The following is a 21,847-nucleotide window of genomic DNA, read 5'->3' as shown; positions in this document are numbered from 1 at the left end:
ATAATTAAATGCTAAGATCATGTATCTTTAATTCATGAATTGATTGATTGATGGGATTGTGGAATGACCTTGGTTATGGTTGTTATTATTATGATTATTTTTAGTTGATCAATGTGGTTTGAGAATATTATGTGCTTCGTTGGTTATTTGATATGTTACATGCTGTGGATGGAAATTAAGTGTTGAAAACATGGAAATTATATGATGGGTGGAACGAGAATCTTGAGCAGCATGTTGATTTGTTTTGTAGCCTAAACTTGGTAATATCATGCTTGTCAAGTTCTAAGAATTGATTTTAGTATGCTACGTATTCCTGTTAGAACGCACTGGAATAAAGGTCTAAATTGGTGAATGGCGAACTACGAATGGCTTGATCCCTATTTAGGGTACGTAGGCAGTCTAACGAGGAAGTTAGATGCAGCCATAAATTGTACGAAAAATGCTATGAAATTTGAGTCTTGATCTATGCTTTGTACATATCGCGGAGGCGGGGTATGTTAGATATACGAGTATTTGGTGACGTCACGTGTCGATCCTGGACGTATGTAGGGATCGGAGCGTGACAATTGGAATGAAATGAAGTTTATTTATTGATATCTCCAGGAAATTACAGACAGGTGCATACACATGAGTTACAACTACAAAAAAAAAGAAGGGAGTCTTCACTAAGGTTGCTCATGTGAAGCCACAGTACGTGGCAGAACCTCAGAAGGGGGAGGCACTGGAGATTGATCATGAGACGCCTCAATACTTGGTGAAACTCCAGAAAGAAGAAGCACCGGAGGTTGATTATTTGGAGCCTCGGTACTTGGTGGAACTCCAGAAGGCTGAGACAATGGGTGTCTTTGGAATAGAGCCATAAACCTCTGATGGTCATTTTGAATCCGACTTTCGGATTCCTGCAGTTGGTCGAGCTTTCTTTTCATGTTTGTCGAGTAATTATTTGCAAGCATGTGCAGCTCTCTGTTATTGTGCTTGAGCCCTTTAATTTCTTGTCTAAGACTTGCCACCTCAACCATTAATGTTTCAACTTGGTGAGTTCGAGCAAGTAAACGCTATCCCATGTTGGATACAGAACCCACACACTGAACGCTGAAAGCCAGAGAGTCTTGAACAACCAATTCATCATACTGTTTTGAAAGTATTATGTTATCCTTAGGAGTGAGAAGATTCCTAGCTGCCACTGTAGCGGTTATGTTATTCTTCATCACAAAGTCCACAACAGTAAGAAGACCATTAAGGGATAAGAATGATGGGTGCCATATATTGTCTTAAAGAGACATGTTTGCATCTTCTACAATATTCAAATTAAAACGACGGTCAGATGGGCAAGCCATTTTCAAAAATGATAAAGGAAAAGGAGGTCAGACAAAATTGAAATCTTAGAAATGCAAAAAAAGGGAAATTTCTACAAGCAGCAAATTTCTGAGTGTATCTTAATAAAATTGATATCTCTATAAAATGAGAGGCAACAGAGCTACTTGTTCAAAAATTGAAGAAGCACCGCTCTCCAAATTTCAAAAGCCGAATTTTCCTGAATAAAGTTCATTGAGACTTTTTAGACGCAATCTCAGCTTTTCAGATATTACGTGCAAGTGCAACTTTGTCAAAGGTCTCTGACAAAGTTGAAACGCGTGAATTTTACTGTTCCAACTACACCACTGTTGCCGACAAGCGTAAAGGAAATGGTCCTAACAATACCACTACTTGCTATTCGGAAATCCCTATATATGTCAACTTCCGTCCTCCATGGCAAGGCAGACCTGCAAGAATGCCTAACTCTTCATCCGCTCCGAGAATGCATCTTCAACAAAGCATTTTGAAATACTCAGCTTTCCCCCTCTCCGAGAATACCTCTTCAACCAAGTTCCTAAAAATGCTTAACTCATTTCCTCAGGAAGAAAATAGTTTTGATCGAGAAGTTTCTGCATTAGTATCCAAATCTTCTACTGTTTTCTTCAAGAGCAAAAGTATTTCATATCATCAGGGTCGAGAACAAGAGTATCTCATATCATGCTTTTTCTCTGTCTTTTCCTTTACCCTTGCTCTTACCTGGAAGACAAGGAGAAAAAAAGCAATCAGACGGAACCTGAAATCAAACTTCCAATCTAGAACTGATTGCCTGAAACTTTTGTCTGATTGCTTACCTAGCATCACTCTCGAATACTCATTTTCAACTGTTGCTAGGTCACGAATTTTCTCAACAAATACCTCAAAACAGTTGACATGATGTTGGCTCTTTACACTGAAGCTGCCAAGCATGAATGAGTCGTTGAGAAGTGATGTTTTGGAAGATCATCCACCCCGTGAAACAATTAGTGGTCCGTTTCATTCAAGACCAAGTCTCGCCAGCCCTTCAAGAAACCCTTCAGCCTAGTTCAAAACCAAGCATGTAGAAAGTCAACAACAAGTAAAGCACCTCTTTCGGCAACTCTCCTCACTCAGAGACTTGGAGGGACTCCCATTATATGGTTTGTACCGTACTTCACCAATCCCGAAACTACAGATAAGGCAAGTAAAAAATGTACATCATCTTGGGGGGAAACATCAGTCTAAAGGATTTGAAATCAGGGGAGCATCCAAAACAAATCAAGATTTTAACAAGGCAATCGAAGACTTGTGGTCATTCAAGAAGGAGTGTTATAAATATGGTGGATGTCCACGCTGGCCACTAATCCACTAAGCTACAAGTGGAAATAAGGGCTGTCTTCCACGTTTCCTTTTTCTAGGAAGCTGCCGAAGCTTTTTTTTTTTTACTGCTCCTACTTTCTGTATAAATACAACACCCCATACTACACAAAAGAGATAGAGAGAAGCCACAAGGCTCACGGGAGAGAGAGGAAGAAGAGGGAAAAAAATAGAGAGTTATCTTTGTACGCATATTATTCTAAATTATAATAAAAGCAGAACGGGCTGCTCAAACCTGGTAAACTTTGTGTCTTATTTCATTTACCGCCGATTTTACATCATCTTCCTGATTCTGCCGCAACCTTTTTCTTCAACCTTCATCAGCCTCTCTTCTCTTCCGCAACCCAACCTTCAACCTTGCAGCTCTGTATCTCCAGGTTTTCTCCAGGTTCGATCTCCAGGTTCTCTTCCCCACGAAGCACGAAGTCTCCCGCAACCTTGCAGCTCTGCATCTCCAGGTTTTCTTCAATTTGTACTTCCTTGAATACGCACCAAATCCACACTTTCTTTAGTTTAAAGTTGGGTGTTCAGAAACTGTTTTCTATCACGGGGATGACTTTCTTGGCTTTATTTTCTTCTTTTAAAGTTGTATCATGGAGCCCCAAACCCTAATTAGTTAGGGCATGACAAACTGATCTAGGGTTTACTTTACTATAATGAAATGGAAAATCATCCATATGGAATGAAAAAGAGAGAAACGAATATGTATGTAAGTGCCTGATGCAGAGAATAAATTAATCTCTGAAATTGTAGGTACCTAGGGTTGGTAAGGGCCCTTAACTTATACACTGAGACGGGCAAATTAAGCTAAATTTTAAGAGACATCTTGCTGGAATCCTGTTCTGGGTCAATAGAAGGAAGACTTCTTTGCATAAATATTATTATTTTCCTGATTCTTTCTTCAAGCCTGATTACTAAACATATCATTCATAATTTAGTCCTCTCTCTTCTTGTTTGGGTGATAGTTCAGTAAGAACATAGATTTTTTGTATCCATATTTGTCTTATTTTTTTCATTTAAGAAAGTAGGAAAGGCTAGCCGACATTCACATCTTCCAAACCCTGCGTAAAGCGGGAGCCTTGTGCACTGGGTACGACGACAAGAAAGTAGGAAAGGGAAGCCATGATCTACATATTTGAGGCCTATGGAGATTCTGAGGTTTATGTCGTTTAGGCACTTATAAACAAGGGGTTTAAGTTTATGTCTCACATTTGTTACAACCTTGTTTTGGATTTCAATTTGTTAACTCTGTTTTATTAGTGTCGAATCCGTAGTACACAAATCAATTGTCAATAAGAAAACATATTGTTTTGGGGGTGTCTAGTGTAGTGTCTAGCTTAAGAGTGCAATTTCTCGATAACTTGACAGCAGCTGCTAATTTTAAAAGTGCGTTAGGTTAGTACCGTATCCAATTTTCCCATGCGTAATCATGCTTTGTAGAGGTTAAAAATCTCTGTCTTTCGAATGTTGCAAATACATCTGCATTTTCTACCCTGTTAAGACAAATACTTTTGTGAAATCCCTTCATTCCGGATGGAACTTCAAGCCTTCAAGAGGTCGCATTCTAGGAGGGAACTTCATGCCTTCAAGCCTTCGCGTGGTGGTTTTGATATTCCATCATGGGATTAAAATTCATTGTAAATTAAATATCAAATATCACATGATATTTAGATTAAATACAAACATTTTGATCTCTTCGCAAATGATCCGGTCAGTTTTGCTTTGGTTTTTGAATTTGCTCCAGAAAAATTCCATCTGTTTTTTTTTTTTTTTTCATTGATGTATTTTTCAAATTTGTATCTGCTGCAGTTTTGTAGGTTTCTGTTGCTCGGACTTGCAATTGTATGTATGCTTTGGTTCAGCAGAGACAAAGGGATGTTGAACTTGGAGTAGTCTAATACATATTGAAAAATCGAACAAGAAACTTGGAGTAGTCACACAACACGCCAGATGCACTCTTCCACTTCATCCATCCAGCTTGTATTCTATGGTTGAGATCTCCATCTAATTCTCCGTTCTTTTGCAAGATAGATCCTAGGTAACGAAAACGGTCGCTCTTTGGTATTTCTTGATCTCCGATCCTCACCCCTAACTCGTTTTGGCCTCCATTTGCACTGAACTTGCACTCCATATATTCTGCCTAAGCCGATCAAAGACAGAATATATGGAGTGCAAGTTCAGTGCAAATGGAGGCCAAAACGAGTTAGGGGTGAGGATCGGAGATCAAGAAATACCAAAGAGCGACCGTTTTCGTTACCTAGGATCTATCTTGCAAAAGAACGGAGAATTAGATGGAGATCTCAACCATAGAATACAAGCTGGATGGATGAAGTGGAAGAGTGCATCTGGCGTGTTGTGTGACCGCCGTATGCCACTGAAGCTCAAGGGAAAATTTTATAGGACGGCAATAAGGCCGGCGATGCTGTATGGCACAGAATGTTGGGCGGTGAAGCATCAACACGTACACAAAATGGGTGTAGCGGAGATAAGGATGCTTCGTTGGATGTGTGGGCACACGAGAAAGGATAAGATTAGGAATGAGGATATCCGGGGTAAAGTAGGAGTAGGCGAAATTGAAGGAAAGATGAGAGAAAATCGGTTACGGTGGTTTGGACATGTGCAAAGAAGGCCGACTGACGCTCCGATTAGAAGATGCGACTATGGGACAGAGGTTCAGGGCCGAAGGGGTAGAGGAAGACCTAGGAAAACTTTGGAAGAGACTCTAAGAAAAGACTTAGAGTACTTGGATCTAGGGGTGGGTTGGAAAAACCGAAAACCGAAAAAAACCGGACCGAAAACCGAACCGAGACCGAAAAAAACCGAACCGAAAAAAAAACCGAACCGAAGCTGTTGAACCGAACCGAACCGAAGTCTTCAAAACGACGTCGTTTTATGGTGTTTTATTAATTAATAAGCCTAATTCTAAACGGCGCCGTTTTATTCCTAAATTGCAACCCTAAGTTCTAACCCTAACCCTCCTCTCTCGGTCTCCCGACTCTCTCCTCTCCTGTTTTCCCACTACCCCCAATTCGTTCGCACGCAGCAGCACAACACTCACCCTTCTCTATCTCTTTCCCAATAACCTCTCTCTGTCGCTCTCGCTCATTCCCCCTCGCAGTCGCAGGCTCGCATCGCAGCTCTTTTGCAGCACAGCAGCCTTTCTGTCTCTCATTCCCCTTCGTAGTAGCAGCCTCATCTGTCTCTCTCACAAGTCGCAACAGCAGCCTCTCTCTCTGTCTCTCATTCCCAGCGACGAATTCTCACTCTCAATCACAGCAAAAGGTTAGTTTGATAGTCTCACACTCACACTCTCACGTTTAATTTTCTGTTCTACTTATACATTTTTAGAGATTTTATTTGTATTTTAGTGAAAATATTGATTGAGCTGTGATAAGAGATTGGGTATTTTTATGCTTTAGAAAGTAATTGAATTGAATTTGAGCTCATGACCTCTAAACTTAGGTGGCCTAGGGTTAGAGATTCATCTTGTTCCCCCACGATTGACTTTGTTCGTAAGCCTATATTATGCATTTTGATACTGTTATGTATCACTAATATTTCCAGAGACTAACTGAGATTATCTATTAGTCTTTATCAATTTTACTCAGATACATGCTCGTACATGCTGTGTTATTTGCCCGTACATGCAGAGCTTCCATCATGCACTCAAAAGCCTTCTGCATCTTCTGCTTGTCCACATACCCTGCAGCAAGAATAAACCAGTTATTTGGGATTGGAGTCTTACTAAAGAAATGCATTTAGGATCTTGCGGTCTTTAGGATTTGAACCATTTATGTGTAGGCGTTTTGGGCCTTGACCTGCTCTTAGGTTAAAAGAAATGCATGTTTGCTCTTCCAAATTGATAGTTTGTCTCCAAAGTTGTTCTAATTGATATTTGTCCATAACAAAATATGTGCTGGAAAACTATTTTGAATGTTTGCTCTCTGTGGTTGTTTGTTTGAATGTTTGCTTTCTGTGGTTGCTTCTTGGAACCCCTGTAGGCTTTAATTGTTGAGCAGCAGCAGCATGTTTTGAGCTTAAATTTTTAAATATCAACTTGAAAATGTTGTTGGTTGACTGACTGTTAAATACTAACTACTATCTTCTTATTATTTTGTGTGAATTAGATGAAGTCAAAGGCGTCAAAGGTCTCAAAGGGCTCAAGCTCAAGTTCAAACTCAATGAGATCAAAATCAACTAGCCCTCATGATCAAACGAACTCATCTTCGAGTATACCATCGGAAGTAAGTAGTCATACTCATTTTTTTTATTATTTGTATGTAGAAATGGCAAGTGGAAGTTCAAAAAAAGGTGATATGTTGCCCCCTAGGCCGCCCAAGCGGTAGCAAGCAAATTGTCATTGAAAAAGTAGGTGGACTTTGAAAGACTTGATTATAATGGACTTTGAATTGAATGTTTATTTTCATTGTTTTTGACGATTTTATTTAACTTTGGAATGCTTTTGATGATTATGTTGAAATGGGACTTATTACAAAATGGCTGCAAGTTGTTTTCAAATTTTCATAGAAATTTTTTTAGCTACTTGGAAACCCAAAAAAAATGAGAAATGAAAAAAAAAAAAAAAAAAAAAAAAAAACCGAACCGGGCCGAAACCGAACCGAGAAAAACCGAACCGAATACAAACCGATTGAAAACCGAACCGAACCGACCCGAACAGTAATTTCGGTTCGGTTTTCGGTTTTGGCAAAAAACCGAACCGAACGGAACCGAACCCACCCCTACTTGGATCTAACGAAGGACATAGCACAGGACCGAGCACAATGGCGTTCTAAGATTCATATAGCCGATCTCACTCAGTGACTTCGATTTTCCAAGTCTCCAACCGAGAAGTTTTCCTCACTCGGAAAATTAAGGGAACACTACCCCAACCTACATGCTCCACTCAGAAAGCTTCAACATACAAGCTTCAACAAAAGAAAATTCAAAGAACTTAGCGAAGAAGGCTTTGGTGTATTTAACACAATACGTTGAAATGAAGGAAAGCTTATTTATTGATATCCCCGATAAGCTACAAATATGTACATATACATGAGTCAAAATAAACAAACAAGATGGAGCATTCACAAAAGTTGCTTAGGAGAAGTCTCAGCAGTCGGTAGAGCCCCAGAAAGAGAAGGCATCGGAGGGGGATCATTCGGAGCCTCAGTACTGGACAGAACCCTAGAAGGAGGAGGCATCAGAGGTTGATCATTTGGAGCTTCATTACGCGGTACAGCCCCAGAAGACGAAGGCAATAAATGCCTTTGGAACAAACCCACAAATCTCTGATGATCAAGTAAAACCTGACCATCAGTTTCCTTCATCTGGTCAAGCTTCCTCTTCATGTTTGTAGCATAGTCATGTGCGAGCCGGTGCAACTGTTTATTCTCGTGCTTGAGCCCTCTAATCTCCTGTTTGAGACTCATCACTTCGGCCGCCAATGATTCAACTTGGCGGGTTCGAGCAAATAGGCGTTGGGCCATATTAGACACAGAACCTGCACACTGAACACTAAGAGCCAGCGAATCCTTAACAGCTAACTCATCAGACCGTTTGGAAAATAGTCTGTTATCTTTGGGAGTGAGAAGGTTCCTGGCCACCACCGCAGCGATCATATCATTCTTCATCACGGAATCCCCAACGGTAAGAGGATCAGTAGGGGAGACGAAGGATGGGCGCCATATGTTGTCTGGAGAAGGCGGGGCTGCCTCTTCAACAAGGTTCAAGTCAAAACGACGGTCGGAGGGGCCAGACATTTTCAAAGGTGTTGAAGAGAGAAGAGGTCGGACAAATCAAGATCTTAGAAGTGCAAGAATGGAGCTTCTACTGGTGGAGATTCAAGTGTGCTTTGGAACTTAATGCCAGCCCCTATAAAAAGCTGCACTCGACGGAGCTTCAGACATCGAAGAGGCGCCTGCTCAGAAATCGAAGAGGCGTTTGCTTTCTCAAAAGCTGGGCTGCTTAGAGACCACGAGGGTTGATCTCATAAATCGAAGAGGTGTTTGCTTTCTCAAAAGTTGGGCTGCTCAAAGACCACGAAAGCCGATCTCAGAAATCGAAGAGGCGCTCGCTGTCTCAAAAGCTGGGCTCCTCGGAGACCACGAGGGCCGATCTCAGAAATCGAAGAGGCACCTACTTTTCCAGCCTTGTCAGCACCTGTCACACGCACACTCAGCTTTGCGGAAATTATGGGTATTCTGTCGAAGACTTCTGGGGAAGTAGAAAACACATGAATCTTACTGTCCAATCACCCACTTCCCACACGCAACAATAGCTCATGGGTACCACAGATAACTTTGCCAAAGTTCTCTGCCAAAGTTGAGCACGTGAAGCTTGCAGCTCCCACTACATCGCTCTGACCAAGAAGGGTAAAAGAATAGCAAAGAAACAGCACTAACAAAGTTTAGACCCATAAATTTTGAAGGTCTAGCTACCATCTTATTACCCACAAGGGTAAAGGAACAGTACCACTGCTGGATAATTGGAAAGTCCCTGTGTGTCAACCTCTGTGCCTCGTGGCAAGGTAGACTAGCAAACATGTCCAACCTTTACTCACATTCGAGAAAACACTCCCAATAAGATTGCTTGCTCCAAAATCGAAGAGGCACCGTCCTCCGAATCTCGAGAGCCAGACTCCCAACATGACTACTTTATCAAAAATCGAAGAGAGGGTAAAGGAACAGTACCATTGCTGGATAATTGGAAAGTCCCTGGGTGTCAACCTCTGTGCTTCGTGGCAAGGTAGACTAGCAAACATGCCCAACCTTTACTCACATTCGAGAAAACACTCCCAACAAGATTGCTTGCTCCAAAATCGAAGAGGCACCGCCCTCCGAATCTCGAGAGCCAGACTCCCAACATGATTACTTTCTCAAAAATCGAAGAGACACTGCTCCCCGAATCTCGAGAGCCAGACCCCCAGCATGATTGCTTTCTCAAAAATCGAAGAGGCATCGTTCTCCGAATCAATCGAAGAGGCGCTCGCTTTCTCAAAAGCTGGGCTGCTCAGAGACCACGAGGGCCGATCTCAGAAATCGAAGAGGCACCTACTTTTCTAGCCTTGTCAGCACCTGTCACACGCACACTCAGCTTTACGGAAATTATGGGCATTCTGTCGAAGACTTCTGGTGAAGTAGAAAGCACATGAATCTTACTGTTCAATCACCCACTTCCCACACGCAACAATAGCTCATGGGTACCACAGATAACTTTGCCAAAGTCTCTGCCAAAGTTGAGCACGTGAAGCTTGCAGCTCCCACTACATCGCTCTGACCAAGAAAGGTAAAAGAATAGCAAAGAAACAGCACTAACAAAGTTTAGACACATAAATTTTGAAGGTCTAGCTACCATATTATTACCCACAAGGGTAAAGGAACAGTACCACTGCTGGATAATTGGAAAGTCCCTGTGTGTCAACCTCCGTGCTTCGTGGCAAGGTAGACTAGCAAACATGCCCAACCTTTACTCACATCCGAGAAAACACTCCCAACAAGATTGCTTACTCCAAAATCGAAAAGGCACCGCCCTCCGAATCTCGAGAGCTAGACTCCCAACATGATTACTTTCTCAAAAATCAAAGAGACACTGCTCCCCGAATCTCGAGAGCCAGACCCCTAGCATGATTGCTTTCTCAAAAATCGAAGAAGCATCGTTCTCCGAATCTCGAGAGCCAGATACCACATACCACTTTTTCAAAGTGCTCTGACAGAGTTAAAACATATGAAGCTGACAGCTCCCACTACCGTGCTATGACCAAGCAGGGTAAAGGAATAGCATTACTACTTGTTAGGGAGACTCCTATATATGTCGACCTCCATCCCCAACGGACAGGCAGACCTGCAAAAATGCTCAACCCTTCCTCATATCTGAGAGGGCACTCTCAACGAAGCCCTTCGAAATATTCAGCTTTCTTTCCCCCCGATAATACCTCTGCAAACAAGCTATACTAGAGCAAGAATATCTCATATCATCAGGGTTAAAAGCAAGAGTATCTCATATCATGCTTTTTCCCTGTCTTTTCCTTTGGCTTTGTTTTTACCTGCAAGACAAGGAGAAAGAGAGCAATCAGTCAGCACTTGAAATCAAGCTCCCAGCCAGGAACTGACTGCCTGGAACCCCTTACCTGATTACTTACCTGGCATTGCTCTCGAGTACTCATCTTCAACATCTTATGTTTCCAGAGAAGATACCGCATCTGCTTGAGGAACAGATAGGGCAAGTGCGAAGGATACAAGGAAGCATGTGGAGACAAGCGTAAAAGCACACGTGCCGATACATCCATTACTCTGTCAAAAGCAAAAGTATCCCATATCAGCAGGGTCGAACGTACTCTAGATTTGATGGACTTGTTTTGACCCTCAAATTCTTCAGTCGGCCTTATACTCTGGAGGAAACCAGAAAACCCTCCAGCTCAGTTCAAGAATAAGCCTGTGGAAAGTTACTTCTTCAAAAGCAAAAGTATCCCATATCATCTCTTCTCATTTTTCTTCTCTTTATCCTTCATGCTGCTGCAAGATGGGGAGAAGGTGAACAATCAGTCGGAGCTCTGATTGCTTACCTTGTTTGTCACCTCTTTCAGCAGATCCCCTAGCTCGGCGACTTGGGGGACTCCTACTACATGGTTTGTATCGCGCTTGACCAAGCCTGAAACTACAAGTAAGCTTCAAGTGAAATTGATACATTACCTTGTGCATCTCCATCAGTTAAAGATATCACCCCCGGATGGAGGAAGAGTACTTCCAGAGAAGCTGCCACATCTACCTATGAGACAGATAAGGCAAGTCAAGATGATACCACACTCCGATACTTAGAAGTTTCGTGATTATGAGATCATTCTCCCACAATATTTCCTAATGTCATTTGTACTAAATCTTTCACTTGTACTCACTAAAGGAGAGCTTGAACCTATGTATTTGTGTAAACCCTTCACAATTAATGAGAACTCTTCTATTCCGTGGACGTAGCCAATCTGGGTGAACCACGTTCATCTTGTGGTTGCTTTCCTATCTCTATCCATTTATATACCTATCCACACTAATGACCGGAGCAATCTAGCGAAGATCACAAAAAGCGATCGTTTTCGCTACCTAGGATCTATCTTGCAAGAGAACGGAGAATTAGATGGAGATCTCAACCATAGAATACGAGCTGGATGGATGAAGTGTAAGAGTGCATCCGGCGTGTTGTGTGACCGTCGTAGGCCACTGAAGCTCAAGGGAAAATTTTATAGGACGGCAATAAGGCCAGCGATGTTGTATGGCACAGAATGTTGGGCGGTGAAACATCAACACGTACACAAAATGGGTGTAGCGGAGATGAGGATGCTTCGTGGGATGTGTGGGCACACGAGAAAGGATAAGATGGAGAATGAGGATATCCGAGGTAAAGTAGGAGTAGCCGAAATTCAAGGAAAGATGAGAGAAAATCGGTTCCGGTGATTTGGACATGTGCAAAGAAGGCCGACTGACGCTCCGGTTCGAAGATGTGACTACGGGACAGAGGTTCAGGGCCGAAGGGGTAGAGGAAGACTTAGGAAAACTTTGGAAGAGACTCTAAGAAAAGGCTTAGAGTACTTGGATCTAACGGAGGACATGACACAAAACCGAGCGCAATGGCGTTCTAAGATTCATATAGCCGACCCCACTTAGTGGGAAAAGGCTTTGTTGTTGTTGTTGTTGTTGTATGATAGTGACTAATAACCATCCAACATATATAATTTCTTTTACTAATACATCAAAACCAAATGACGAGTAGATTAAATATAGATGTATAAAGTGTGAGCTTGGTAGCATGGTTATTGGTTATACATTAAATTCTTATCTTTAACTAGACTTGAAATTACTTGCTGTTGCATTTTATGTATGTGAACAAGTTTTTTTTTTTCTTTTTTCTTTTTCTTTTTCTTTTTCTTTTTCTTTTTCTTTTAAGTAGCTAACTCAGATGTCCTTGACAGGTGTATTCCATTTAACTCACCTAGTGGACCAGTTCTTTTGTTTCCGAAGGTATGTATGTTACACCCAATCCCCAAATATATGTATATTTTCGTTTTTCCCCAAAATAATTATGAAATTTATCAATTTAGTCTTTCAAATTCTACTCAAATCTGAATCTAAATATAGGATTCTCTTCTCTTTCAAACTGCCACGTGGCAGCACCCTATCAACCCTCATGTTCTCTCTCTGTTCCCTACCCGAGACCCTTTCTTCTCTCTCTTTCTTGTTCTTTTCTGTTTTCTCTGCACTCGCTCTCTCTCTCGAAAACTCCTCTGAGCTCCGTGAGCTCCTCCCTCAGATTCACATACGTGATACGTCTGCTACAAATTGACCCACAAATCCTTTATTTCTGTAATCCCAGACACTAGAGGAACTACCAACAGAGTTGCATGTGGCATTGGAGTGCCTCTGTGTAATCTGCCATTTTCCCCGAGAGCTTGAAACTCTCAAACTTAATTTCTGGTAAGGATCTTCTGTTGTCCTTTCGAATTTCTGGGTTGCATGTTGGTTATGACTTCATGTAAAAATTCAGAGCTTGAACTCTGTCGTTTCTTCTGTGCATGCTGTCTGTGTATATTTCCAGATTTCCCGACGAGATTTCCGTCGAAGCTCGTACTTAAACGGAACCAGTTTGGATCTGATCCACTCTCAAAAGCTTGCATTTGGGATCTCTGGAATCTGAGAAAGCTTACCATGGCTTTACATGCACCATCGGTGCACTGCGAGTGCAGTGACCAGTGAACCCGAGAGCTTGAGCTCTCTCGAAATTTCCATCTCGGGTATGTTTAAACTGTTCCCTTGGTTGTAGTCGATCTGTGGTGACCATTGAGCCTGAGTGGTGATTATAATCTCTGCATGCATACCTTAGGTGTTTATTTCCAGAATCCAACGAATTTCGAATCGAATTTCCGGCCTCCTTCATCACGGTCAAGCTGTGGTGACTCTAAACTAGGTATAATCTCGTTTTCCCTTATCTCTCAGCATCATTTTCATGTGTTAATTTCCTATTTTTACTTAGTTTTAGGTCCAAATCGGAATCGGGACGAATCCCGATCAATTTTCTGGTGTTCTTCCTCGATGGGGTCGGATGACCCATGTTTTTAATCGGGTCGACTTGACTCGTATGAAATTCCAGCCCAAGTTCTATAACTCAATTCAATTTGTCTAACCCATTTGGTTTTATTTAAGCCCAAATTCTTTAAGGATCCAACCCTTTTAGTTGTGAGGCCTTTGGGCCGTGTGTTTGTGTGTGTGCAGCGAGTGTGTGTATGTGCATGCCCCGTGTGTGAGTGTGTGTGGACTGTTGTGCATGTGTGTGATGTCCGTGTGTGTGTATGTTACCGAGTGTGTGTACGTATATTTAGTGTGTGTGTGTGTAATTTCATGAGTGCATGCGTGTGGTGTGTGTGTATATGCATGCCGTGCATGTGTGTGTTGGTTGTGTGGCCCAAACCACCTCTTGTTCCTAACCTATCCAAGCCCAAAACCCAATAGGTCCCAACCCTATTTAACCTAAACGTAAACTAATCCGGATCCAAACTCAAGACCCATTTCCATTTCCTGGAATTATATCATTTGGGTAGTTTGATTAATTGTATATTCTTGTGTTTAGGTGAAATTGCTAGTGAGGATTTCCTTAATCCTTTTCCGCACAATTCTGCTGCTACGGAGTATCTGTGAGTGGACCACCTTCAAAAATTTCATGTTTTATTTATAGAATTGCATATATAAATAGCATGCCTTGCAGATTGATTGATTTGAGGAATACTGTACAGGAAGCATGATGATTTGATGATGATTGATTAGATATATATTTTGAAACTATTTTCATTATATTGTATTTTCTATAGAACCCTCATTCTGGTAGACTATCTGATCGATGACGATAAGATGCTAAGAATGTGTTTCAAATGATTTTCGAACACCTCTTCGTAGTATAGAGGATGGATGAATCTATGATACAAAGTTGTATTTTAGAGATGAATTATGTTTTGTACGTACCTAATGAACACTATGCCGTCTGGGGCGAGGATTTGGTGTTGGCATTGAGGCCGGGAGAAATAATTCCTAGCGAAAGGCTGAGGGACATAGAGACAGGCATTGGGCCGGGAGGGAGATATATCTGGCTACAGGCACAGAGACTGAGGTGCAGGCATTGGGCCGGGAGTATTATTATTCGGTGCACTCACTAGCAGCATAACTTGTGTTATGCTTCCTGATATGATTTTCTGAGATTGATTTGCAGATAGATATATGAATTGTTTTTATGGCATGCTAGAGGTTTTGAGAAACCTATCACTTATTATTTAGTAGTTTTCATCATATTAATTGTGGGGGTTAGTATGTTCATAACTGTTTTATTAGTATTGTATATATTAACTTGGTCCACTCACCCTTGTTTTGCGCCCCCATTCAGGTCTTAGGAACGAGGCATAGAATCCCGGTATCAAGACACTTCCGCAGCAGCATCTTCGGATCCTCTTGATGTATGACTCATTCCTTTATTCATTCAATTTTATCTTAATTCTTTTTAGTGATTATGTTTAGTTTTATGCTCTGAAAATGTTCATATATTGTTAACTCATTGTATTTAAATTCATAACCCGTATTTATTTCTTATTCTTAGGTTTTGTATCTGGCTTTCGTCACCCTCGGGTGTCGGCCAGCACGTGTCTATCCTGGTATTCGGGGAATATCAGGGTCGGGGCGTGTCAATGTATATTCTCTTTTGAAGTTTGAAAATGTCAACAACTTTGTGGTCTTTCTTCCTGAGCCTTTTTTATGAACACCCTTTTTTGTATATTCTCTGCGTTTATGTATGTCGAACCAGACATTGCATTGTTCCAGTTAATGTTAAATCCTGCGTGTTTTGATGCTTCACTCATTCATGTGTTGTTTTTTTTGGCATGTGAAGGCATGGATGAAAATGAGACTCACTTCTTTGTTCTTTTGAATGTTTGGATTATCATGGCACAAGTCTATACTATGAATGCACAATTGTTGAGGTATAGACAACAACAAAGGAAGAGGAAGAGGAATAGGAATGATGCCGATGTAAATATTGTAGCTGTTATTCGTGAAGGTTGGGATAAAGCATTTACTGAAATGAAGAAGTTAAGTGAAAGTTTTACTTGTAGAGAAGCGAAAGCCAGGTTACCTTCTGAGCTTCAGGCCATGGGTCTCCCATATGATCAGGTGCTAAGAATTTCAATGAAGTTAGTGAAAGAAACTGATCTGATGCATATTTGGTGTACCTTGGATGACTCACATAAGCCAGATTTCATTAAGGTGTTTATGGATGACTTCTGAGCATTTGGGGGTTTAGTATGATGAACTATATCAACTTCCAGTGCTTTTATTATTGCTTTAGCAAGACATTATTATTATTATTATTATTATTATTATTATTATTATTATTTAAGTTAGGATGAATGTTTAATTTGAGATATTTTATATGTTTAAGTTCTGAATATTTTCTTTTCCAAAAAAAAAAAAAAGTTCTGAATATTTTATGTTTATTCCTTTAGCAAGACATTATCATTAAACTTGTATATTTTTCAACATTGCATGACAACCATGACCATAGACATCCAATCCTCTCACAGCTCAACTTATACTATACATATTGTTTGAACGTTATATATATATATATATATATATATATATATATATATAATGCAACATTTGATAGACGAAAACTCCAAAGCACATCCAATACATATGGAGGCGCTTCTTACTGGGACAGTCCAACAGTAAATGAGAGAGAGGGGCAAAGGACCTCTGATTATAGGACCAAAAGAAGAGAGATCCAACCCATCACGAGAGAGAGAGAGAGTTTCAATGTAGTCATTTTGTGATTATACCAAAGCACTTCCAATAGCATGGGTTTCATACTGATGACAAGGCAGATAAATGGGGTCCAACCCAATTCACTCTCCAAACGATCCCTGCCAACCACTCACACATAAAGTCGTTACATTCTTTTACAACACCATATCAAAAGAAAATTCAAACGACAGAGGGCATACCACAGCAAAGTCAGATAAGTAATTCAAATCTATTCAAGATTGTTCCGTTCCGTTCGGTCCCGTCCCGTCCCGTTCCGCTATGTCCCATATGCGTACCAAACGGTACCTTAATAGACCTAGCGCAACTTTTCGAAAATCCAACTTAAAGAAGCAGATTCGAGCGGTAACTAAGGCCCAACTTGTGTCGAAACAATAGTTTGCTCTGATACCATGATAAACTTTTTTAGGCTCAGCATGTTCCACTACCAACATCACCAATATTGTCCAAACTATTAGGGATGTAATCTCCTATATATAAGTTGTATATTATTTTGTTATATGCCTGATGTGAGATTCTATTCTCCAACGCTTAGTACCAACAGTCTAGTGTGGTATTTTTATTCACTAATAACTTATAGGTCTTAAGTTTTATTCTGGTGAATGATAAGTTCAATACTAATTATTAACACCTATGGACGCTTTGGAATTGTGGAGGAAACAATTGCTAGAATTTCGAGAAAGTGACAAGGTTGTTGAAGAGGGAAGGAGCACGGTGAAAAGGGGTACAGGGGCAGAGATGATGGGGGTGCAGAGTGGATGGCAGAAACCACAGTTTGGTACACTAACTCAATTTTGATGCTGCTTGGTGTAACAAACGATTCTGTTGGGCCGTGGGGTGGGTGCTCCATTATTTTGCTTGACTGCTGGAGGGACGGGAAAGCTGCAGGCGTCCTATGCTGTGATGCCGGAGGCGGCTGCCATTAGGGAGGCGTTGTGGTTTTGTAAGGAGGAAGGATATAGAGCTTTGGTGGCGGAGTCTGACTCGAAATTGGTCATTCAAATGGCCAATAGGAAGATAAGTGTGGAGGCATCATTGGAAAGTATCATGCATGATATTTGGTCTATTGCAAATGAAGTGAGGATTGTTTAGTTCGAGTCTACTTGCAGGCAAGGTAACTGAGCGGCTCATTCTGTAATTGTGTTTGTTCAAAAATATGGTGAAGCTTTTAGCTGGGATTGTATTGTCCCAAAGTTTCTTTTTAATATTTTAGCTAAGGATGTAAACCTTTCAATTCGTATTTAATCAAATCTATCTTTCGACAAAAAAAAAAAACTAATTATTAACATAAAATGAAATAAAATTTAAATTGCAAGGTTCTTTTCTTGTTCATGAAAAAAAAAAACTAAAATATAACAAAGGCAACAACTAGCCGTGCAAGTTGGAATGATGTTTCTGATTCTTATAGTCAAGTTTTCGAATCCGAACTCAAAATTTTCAAATTCGAATAGTTTTTGAAAAATTGTTATGATAATTGGAATGCATTTAGGGATTTTGAGAATTCCAAACTTATTCCGATAATTTTTTTTTCAAAATATTTTGATTTTTTATAGTTATTTACTCAAATTATATATTTTGTAATCAACATAGTATTTTATTGTTAGTTTTGGATACCTTATGTTCATTGTAACAATTTAAACCTACATATAATTAAAGGGATAGGATCAAGGGACAAAAATTTTGAGAAACATTTTTACACTTTTTTGTAACCTTTAGATCTTATAACATTCAACGGTGTTGATTATGAGTTATGTGGAGACTTTTAAACGTTAAATGAATTGAATGATTATGTGGAATATATAATAAAAAAATTATCTAATAAAATAAAATTGAAAAATATATTTTTTTATAAAAACAAATTTAAAATCTAATCAGAAAAAATGTGAAACTGAAACCCACAGTGAAGAAGCCTAAATCCAAAATCTTCATTCTTGGATCTTGGGTTGTTAGAGTTTTGCTATGGAGGTGACAAAGTGATTAAGTTGTTCGGCTAAAATTAGAGCGCTTAAACGCTAAACCTTCTCAAGATAAAACCCTAACTGTTTTTTTTTTTCTTAAAGCAAAACTCTCTCGTTGCTTAGTATCATGTTTTATTATTCACTAGGGTTCACTGTTTGAAAAGGCAAGAAGAATTTACATTTTCAGACAAAAGAAAAAAAGAAGGAGAATACTTTACATCCAAGGCATGGAGTTGCAGGCCTCATCGGCAAACAAAGAGGAAGATGGAGGTTAAAATATTTTCAGGGTTTTGTTAATTCAATTATATTTATTAGATATTTTTTTTTTAAAATTTAAATTAGTGTTTTCCTTATTAGTTATAACCCAAATCATCATCCAATTCATTTAATGTTTAAAAGTCTTCACATAACCCTTAATCAACACCGGTGGATGTTATAAGATCTAAAGGTTACAAAAGAATGTAAAAACGTTTGTCAAAATCTTTGTCCCTTGATCTTATCCCATTATTAAATAGGATAAGCACACTAGTATACCCAAAGTTTTTGTTTTTTATTTTTTTGGAAAAAAAAAACGATATTATTTACATTAATAGGAAGGTGATATACGTAGCCTCACGATGAAGTAGCAATAATGTTGTTCAAATTCGCCTTTAGCGACAGTTGAACGTAAGACTTCGCACTTACAAGTGAGAGAAATATCATTATATCATAGTACTTAAAATTATTATATATACTAAATATTAAGAAAAAACAGTAAATTGTATGTACCAAAAAGTTCGAGAGTATTAAAAAACTCATAAAATATTTGAGTTTTCAAATTATATTTAAAAAAAAAAATTTATACTACTTCGATTCAAAAAATTCTTAAGGAGTCCGTTTGGTATCTAACTTGAGAACAAAATTCAAAATTTTGATTTTTTTCTAAAAACACATGTTTTGATTTAAAAAATTTTAATCCAAAACCTTGTTTGGTATGCATGTCATAGCCCATCCCGGAAATAATTTATTGATGGTATGAAATGACTCGATTGCCCTTGGATGTGGAAGAGTATTGTGTGTATGTTGTATGTGTTTAGTTGAAGTTAACTTTTATTCCCTAAGTTTTGGAATAAAGTGAAACAAGGAACAAAATTTGGGTGGTTGAGATTGGTGGTGTGTGTTTTGGACCACACACACACGCACGGACCATACACGTACACACACACTCCAACTCTCTCTCTCCCGTGGCTTCTTTCTCTCATCTCTCTCGGATTTTTCAGTTTTTCCATACAAACCGTACGGACAAGCACAAATCTCTCAATCCAGCCACAGATCGAAGGTTCTAAGGTCACCATTGTCTCCATCTCGTCCTTGCGAGTTCATCCATACCAGTTTTTTGACGTGAATCCTTCGAAAAACCGAGAACCTGTCGTACCCGAGTTGAGGTACTGTTCATGCACTCGTGAAGGAGAAGGTTTCAGGGGATTTTAAGCTCACAGCGAGCTTTAGAAGGTCTTCACGAAGCTTGGGGTACCTCGTTTGGTGGTTTTGGACATCGGGATCGTGAGTTTCAAGCTTGGCCGGTTTTCCTCAAATTTTCACGGCGAGATCCCGTGAGTTTTAGGTCCCAAAAGAGGTATGAAGATGTTCTACTTTTCTTAAGCTTTAAATTGGTTCAACTTTCATAGAAAATGATGAAGAAACGAGTGAGAAAATAAGGTTTTTCGTTTTTTCCAGTTTTCGGCGACGGCACCGGAGGTTCGCCGGGGAAGACGATAGAATATTCCGTCAGGTTAACGGAATATTCTTAACGGAACCTAACGGTGTCAGATTAGTTTTAACGGTATATGCTTGCTTTTGGACGAAATATTCCCTAACGTCGTTACTGTTACCGTCAGTGTGCCAGGCACGTGCTTGCGCGTGGGGACGCGTCTGGCCGTGCCTTGGCCAGCGTGTGGCGGCGCGTGGGCGCTCAGAAAATTTTTCTAAAATTTTGGGGATGTTCGTGAGGTTTTGTAGATCACATTGGTATATTCAAACATCCAATTTGAGCAAAGTAAGAGAAGTTATTACCTATTGTGGGTTATGTGCGTTAAATAACGTTTATTCGGTTATTTCTCATATAGGCGAGACATATCCAGAAGACGAGCGTAGCCAGGTTAGACGCGGGGGTTACGACCCGACTACTTATCAGTGAGTGGGCATTTGTTTTCTATATATACCTATATACTTACTGATTTTCCCAGAAATCGAATTTAAATGAAAGTATGTTTTAAAATGTCATGCATAGAAATTATATGAAACGTATGAATTGATATATGATGCATACATGTTGCATGGTGCTGTGGAGGCTCAGGTAAGCCAGGTAAGTACATTATCATGGTAGTGGTTATGAATTATATGGTGATGATGAGATGACGATGATGTTGAGATATATGAGAGCTCATAAACCTGCACCCCGGTGTTAGAGATTTAGCCAGAGATGTGGCACAGGCCTGTATATGATATCACCTCCCGCACCACATGCTCACATTAAATCCAATTTAAGTGCACAGTCATGTCGTACAGACCACTACAGTGGTTCCGACTCGTAGGTGATTAGCGATTTATCGCACAACTATGATGAGAGAATAGCAATGAGCATAACCATATTACTCTTTTCGTACAGACCACTTCAGGTGGTTCCGACTCGTGTGCAGGATAGCGCCGTACAGGTCACTTGAGGTGACTCCGGCTAGAGTGAGTTATGAGCTATAGAATCAGTCGTACAGGCCACTACGGAGGCTCCGGCTGACCTATTATTTTCATGAATTTATTTCACCTGAGATACTCATTTTGATTTATATTCTTTCAGAATAGACACTTTGGAGTGTGATTGAGATATGTGATGATATATATACATATATATGCTATTTTTCTGGGAAAGTATATAAGTTTTATATCGAGGGGTTAGCACTTTGATAACGAGATGATTTTTGAAAAGCTTTTTTTTTCTGACCCGCTCAACTTTGTTTTGCGCCCCTCCAGGTTCTAAGTAGCAGAGCTTTGGTGGCCACGAGGAATCCAACGGTGTTCTGACAGAATTCACAAAAGTAGGATTCACCTTCGGGTGTTGTACTTTAGTAATGGTCCTACTTGACTGCAATTAGAAGTTCTTATTGCTCTGAATATGTATTTATCTTTTTAGCTTCCGCACTGTGCAAATGGTTACGTCACTCTCACGTGACGGCCAACACACCCTCCTTTAGGACGGGGTGTGTCAATGCAACTTCTCTAAAGTAATCCAAAAAAAAAGGAAAAAAGTTAAGTTGAAGGGTTTGACAGGGCCTTTTTTCTCGCTATAAATTATGATCTTCTTGTTGGGGTTTTGAGCTCAAATACTGA

The 21,847-nt window shown here is 40.0% G+C and overlaps 1 long non-coding RNA gene across 2 annotated transcripts; it reads left to right on the top strand.

Annotated features, from left to right (window-relative positions):
- Positions 1–19,744: 19,744 nt before the first annotated feature.
- On the top strand, positions 19,745–21,771 carry LOC126628480 (uncharacterized). Of its 2 annotated transcripts, none has more exons than XR_007625440.1 (4): positions 19,745–20,099; positions 20,201–20,306; positions 20,590–20,656; positions 21,491–21,771. It is a non-coding gene; the product is annotated as an uncharacterized LOC126628480 (long non-coding RNA). The 2 variants fall into 2 exon arrangements; XR_007625439.1 differs by having other exon boundaries at positions 20,201–20,491.
- Positions 21,772–21,847: the final 76 nt, after the last annotated feature.

The sequence above is a fragment of the Malus sylvestris genome, chromosome 7 (genome assembly GCF_916048215.2).
Source record: "Malus sylvestris chromosome 7, drMalSylv7.2, whole genome shotgun sequence".
Lineage (NCBI taxonomy): Eukaryota > Viridiplantae > Streptophyta > Magnoliopsida > Rosales > Rosaceae > Malus > Malus sylvestris.
Note: the sequence above shows the minus strand (reverse complement) of the source record. Positions and strands in the feature narration are given on the sequence as shown.